Source organism: Cyrtonyx montezumae, unplaced genomic scaffold, assembly GCF_038088225.1.
Source record: "Cyrtonyx montezumae isolate F1298 unplaced genomic scaffold, pur_monq_1.0 scaffold_30, whole genome shotgun sequence".
Taxonomy (NCBI): domain Eukaryota; kingdom Metazoa; phylum Chordata; class Aves; order Galliformes; family Odontophoridae; genus Cyrtonyx; species Cyrtonyx montezumae.
This window is the reverse complement of record NW_027072035.1, coordinates 11,026,238-11,032,237: the sequence shown is the minus strand read 5'-3', so window position 1 is coordinate 11,032,237 and position 6,000 is coordinate 11,026,238. Positions and strand designations below refer to the sequence as shown.

Genomic DNA, 6,000 nt, shown 5'->3' with positions numbered 1-6,000 from the left:
AGTTAACACATTTCCATTACGCAAGCTGCTCTTCAATTCCACTCTGAAAGGACAGTTTCATTAGAAGAAGTAAGATGGACAGGAGGAAGAAGGAAGGATCACAGGAATTTTGTCCTACTGGCCCAGAAAGAGCTGCTTAGAGAACAAGTTCTCCTGTGAAGGAGAACAAGATCTCCGAAATATAGAAAAAATTCTTTAAGAGGCTGTTACTATAAATCACTGTAAGCCCTCTGAGCTGCACCCAGAAGTCAAGAAACTGCAAGAAATACACAAAAGCTACATAAAATATAAAAGAGGCCAACTTCACCATCACCTTTCAAATGGAAATGCTTACCCTTGATTTGCCTCTTTCTTCTTCAATGTGGATGGTGGGAGGGACCCACCACACAAGTACAGGAAATGTTAATTTTGGTGAACTAACACTTGGAAGAAAAGGAAGAGTAGTGAATGGAATGGAAGTATTGGGAGGAGTGCTTTATTGCAGTTATCTTCCAGGCACATGACATATTGGCACTTTTATTTTATTTTATTTTTTTATACTAAACATTGCTGTTAAAAATGTTGCTTAAGGGTGGCGTAGATTATCAGGAGTAAGTATGGAATCTGACCTCAGTGGAATCAGTAGCAAATCTCTGACAGATGATGGTAAAGCTAAAATTTTGCACTAATTAAATGGATTTAATCACTCTAAGTAGGCAACTGTGACCCATGAGATCAGAAATATTTCAAATTAGGATGTTAAGGAGCAATGGTGAGTGGGGTGGAGGGTACCACTAATTATATATATGATTGTCATCATGTAAAATGAATTTTCTTTCCATCCTCAACAGCCAACCACACTAACAAAATCAGTAATTTGAGACACTGCACTAGTAGGAGCTAACATGATAATTGTTTATTTTCTTAACATGTAGTAGGCAGCTTCGTAAAACTGCAGAGATGCCTGTCAAATATGAGAAGTAAATGTCACAGCCACATTAAACAAAGATGATAAAACACAAAGATATTGAAAACAACAAAATGCTGATTACAGTCATTAATTTACCATTTAAATTATTACAACATTTTAAAGTTCACAAACATACAGTAACACATTTACACCAGTGTTAACTTCTAACAAATACACTGTGGATTTAGATTCCTTTCCATTTTTTTGTTTTGTTTTTGTAGCAGATGACAACACAAGTACGTATGGAAGTTGCATTGGAAATAAGTAGGAGGTCAGTGTGCATACTATTCAGTAACTGCTATTACTAATATCAGAAATAATAATCTCCTGAAATTAATTTTATCCCCTTCTGTGAATGTTAGCATATTAAAGTACACTTCTCTGTTTGGAGTTAAATTACCTAGCAATAGTACTGATGATATTCACTTTTAAGTTACCTTTCAGCTTACTGTGTTCATATTTGAAATCCTTACGTAAAATCTTTTGAAACAGCTTCTATAAAATTGGGAGCAGACATGAGAATTGTAAATGTGCAAATGATGGCAAAAAGCGTAAACACAACCAGGCATAATCTGTCTATGACAGCAGCTGCAAACTCCACTCACTGCAGATCTCTTCACCCTCATCTTGCTTCCTGAAGCGCATTGCAATGAACTGAACCTCCTCCAGTATCTTCATAATCACTGGGATGGTATCCATTAGAGCTTTCTTTTGAACATGCTCGTTTTCTTCTGGCAATGGGCAAGTGATCTTTTCACTCTTGCTACCCATATCATTGTTCTGGGGGCAGCATGGATTTTCCATTGTGTGGTAACTATAAATCATGTTGCCATTGCTGGGCTGGTGCCCAGGTAGGACATTCATCTCCGTATTTTTCACGCTTGGATGGTGCTTGGAATAGCTATATTTGCAAGAGAGGGGCTTAATATTTTCCCCAGGTTTTTTCCTACGTAAAAACCAAGCACACCAATTCAGCAGAATGACACAGACCTGAAAGAAAGAGAACACAGTGTAAGGAAAGGGAAATTTTGTGCACTTTAGCAGTTTTTGAAACATTTTGTCACTATTACAATTAGTCTTTATGTTCTGCTAGATTGACTGCCTGCTTTCAAATGTAGTGGTTTTGGGACTGGCTTCTTCCCAAGACAGACCTTTTATGGATATGACTTGAGCAAACAGATGTTCAGTGTCCACTTAGGGTGTGAAGCATAAGGGATGTAAAATTTTACAATACAAAACTAACTTTGAAGTCCTATATTTTGCAAACAATCCTGGACCTCTGCAAATGAGCACAGTGCACAAAGCAGGCTGCGTTCTTTTCCCATCACTTCTCAGATAGCATGGAAGGACCACGCCTCATGGACCTGAGGAACAAAGCTTTGGATTCTGCTGAAAAAATTCCACAACAGATTACTGGCTGTTTTTAGCACCCTCCCTCACCCCTGTTGTTTAAATTTAAATAAACAACTTTTTTTTAATATATACTTGAGAAATCTAAATACTCCTGTGAAGAGTTCCACCATATAATAAAGAAGGCTTTTTTTCTGTAGAATAACAGCAAATTAAATAAACTGGGCACTTCAAAATCCAAATACTGATGTCTGCTGGTATTGTCTCTCCATGGTCTGGTGTACAGTTTGAGTGCTCTCAAAAGTGGCTCAAAAGCACTTGAAGTGTTGAGTATACATTTCTTGTCAAGATCGTCAGATGAGCCAACTGTGGAGAATATAGCATTTTTCTCTTGTTAATTGGTCTTCAGATGTCCTGCCTGAAACATGAGCCCACTATAATTCTGTGGTTAACATCACTTGCTGCAAATGAATGCACAAAAAGTCTGCTAATATTGTAACGGTGAAGTTCTTCAAGCAGTATGTGCACATACACACTGCTTGCAAGGTGCTTGTGAGAGTTACTCCAGAAAGGCAGAAAGCCTCTTTGATGACTCTGCATTGGCTACAAGTCAGTCTGCTATCCTGGAAAGAACAGAAGCAACTGCTTGTTTCGGGAAGTGCAGGACTCCCTCTGTGATTCTGCTCCAGTTGCTTCAGCCATACAGAAGTCATCACCACCCTTTGCCTCTATGGCTGTTTCAGATAAAGGTTGAGTTGTCTGTCCCGTGTTTGCACAGTGCAGATGCAGGGATGGGGAAACTGCAGCTAACACTTTGAGCTGCAACTGTAATGACATGTACAATTACAGAAAAGAGAAGGCATTAATTACCACAAGTGGGAATAACAGTAATAAAGAGCCAAAGCAATGGCCAGTGGAAGATATTTACACAACTTTGAAATTCTACAGTGAGAGTTCTTCTGGTTTGCAGACTCGTGACATTTTCTGTGAGCTTTTCTGCTTCTCTCCTGCTAACAAATCATTTATTTTTCTTCTTGAAAGGCTATTTCCCGTTTCCAATTATTCTGCTTTTCTTGAGGGTTCTAAATCTTTCATTATTTCCTACATTGTAACCAAAATATAAACAGAAAACTGTAATGCATCAGCTTAAAAAATCCATACTGCATTTAATTAAACTTACTTAATTACAGTGTCATTTGACATCTTATGGACACAAGGTGAAACATAATGGAGCAACGTAAGGTGTTAACTGCTAACAATATTTTAACAGTGTTAGTGGCAAGGGGAAGAGCAAGAAATTCACTCTCCAGAAGCATGAACTTACGAAACACTGGGCTGGCAAACTTTCTTGCTTGAAAATGTTAATGCGCCTGTTAGCTCTGGATGGAGATGTAGGGTGGAAAATCTTTATTCTATAGGAAATCACTTTTCCTTTCAAGATGAAGTGCTTACTACTTAGGGGAATTAAATTTATAAATATAGCCAAGTCCACTTCCTATAGAAAAAACAAATATGTGCAAGAAAGCAAAATACCTTTTAAATTTACTGGCAGTTTCAAATTCCATATTTCCTTGAAAACATGGACATTCAGGCATCAGCCATCTCTTGTTGTGCCAGTTGATTCAGGAGACAGACACAGCACTGGGGCTGTCAGACAACAGCCAGGGTAGGATGAATATACATTCTCATCTGCACAGTCATTTCTGTGTTTCTGTGAAGGAAGGACACAGGCAAGGCCAACTCAAAGGTAAGCAGCCTGTTGCTGTTGTGATCACCAGGGTGCTTCCCTAAGCACGACATTGTTTGGCCTCAGATGTATTCTCAGTTCCAACCACAGAAAACCCAGAAATTTGGTCTCTGGTAACATGTAGTTCTTGTGAGGAGTCAAGCAAGCATTGCACAAATTTATGCCTGCTGGTTCAATGGCATCAGCTGGTCCAGATGTAATTATACCCAAAGAAAAACCTCAAACTTTATGAACCTGATTTATGTCCAGCAAAGAGCTGGAGAGCTCTTGCCTTTTCACAGGCCAAAAGGTAGTCCCAAAACTCAGCAGCAGGTCAGAAGTTGGTAAACAAGCCCTATTCAACATACTTCAAGACACAGGTCTAGGCCTGCCCACTCCCTTTCCTCTCACCACTCCTCTCTGCCCCCTACTCTGCACCTAGATAGTGCCACCGATGTCCTGTCATGTGTGTTCTTATGGTAATAAAATGATGTGCTCTGGACAGGGAGAAAAGCCTTCTTGCAATACTTTTCACATAATCCCGTACCTCCATGTTAGGGTTTGAGAGGGTGATCAACAAGCCAAGTTGACAAGCACCATTATGGAAACTTCTTCAGGGCTTGCTTTGTCTTGCAGCATGGTTGATCTATTTGCTGTTATACTGGCTACTTGAGCCTCGTTAGATCTAATGCCAAAACTTGTCAAGTTACAGAAGTTCCAGTGTTTGCCAGTTGTGTTAACACAGGACGTTGCTGAGGAGTGCTTCAGTACTGTTCTCTTAGGCTTGTGTTCTCCTCTGAGAAAGTCCCAAAAGAGTCCTGAATCATAATTTCCTCCAAAATCCACTTCATCAGACAGTTTTCTCAGTAAAGTAACTGATGTGACCTAAAAGGATGTCCTGCTCTATTGAGACAGAACAAGAGCCAACTTGCTGGATCTGTGAACGTATTTAATGTGAGCCACTGTATCTAGGTCCTCAAAAAGCAGAGGAAATAGCAGAATTGCTCATGGGAGCTGCTACACTGCTGTGTACAAATGGCAGTTTCTGAGTAAGTGATGTCAGTGTAGTCAGCTGAGCCCAACAATGTTGCCTATTTCTGCTGCTGGCGCAACAGGAACCAGCTCCAAGCTGTGAGAAGCATAGCTGGGTTCAGTGTTCAGCACCAGCATCTCTGGGAGCCAACTCATAACTGGATAAGCAAGCTTTCCTTCTTTCCTTTGTTCTGGGAAGTCACAGTTCTGACATTAAATACAAAACATAATGCTATTCCCTTCTCTGTAAGGGAACAGAGCAGACAACCTGCCCAAAGAGTCAAGTCCTCGTGATCAACTGCTTTTAAATCTGCACAGCCGGAGCTGCAGTGGCTGACTGAGGTACAGGGCGGGTTTTCGGGAGGTTCCAGTCTCTCGGGAACCAAGTGAGAGCAGCTAGTCCCAACAGATCCCGGCAGCTCTCTCTCGCGAGAGGCTGACACGTAGGCGTTGCCAGGGCAACGGCAGGGGATTTAAAATGGTCAGAACCCGGAAGTAACACTCAGTTCTCGTGATCAGCTACTTTGAAATCGGCACAGCTGGAGCTGCAGTGGCTGATTGAGGTACAGGGTGGGTTTTCGGGAGGCTCCTGTCTCTCGGGAACCGAGTGAGACCGGCGAGTCCCGTAGGCTGTTCTCCCGAGAGGTTACCGAGGCGAGGTTAAAGAGGCGTAGGCGTTGCCAGGGTTTCAGTGCCCTTGCCCTCACCCCTCAGCTGAATAGGGCTCAGGGAGGGCAGTGAAGTGTCACTACCCACTGTTTGTTTGTTTGTGGGTTTTTTTATATATTTTTTTAATTATTATTATTATTTATTTATTTTTAAGTTATTACAATTCATATCTACATATATATATTATTATAAACTATTTTTATTTATTTATTTACTTTTGATTTTTCATTTATTTGTTTTTATTCTTTTTTGTGCCATGGTCTCTACTAGACAG

The 6,000-nt window shown here is 40.5% G+C and overlaps 1 pseudogene; it reads right to left on the bottom strand.

Moving 5' to 3' along the window:
• Positions 1 to 1,418: 1,418 nt before the first annotated feature.
• LOC136053432 (CHRNA7-FAM7A fusion protein-like) overlaps positions 1,419 to 6,000 on the bottom strand; it is a 39,688-nt pseudogene continuing 35,106 nt past the window's right edge.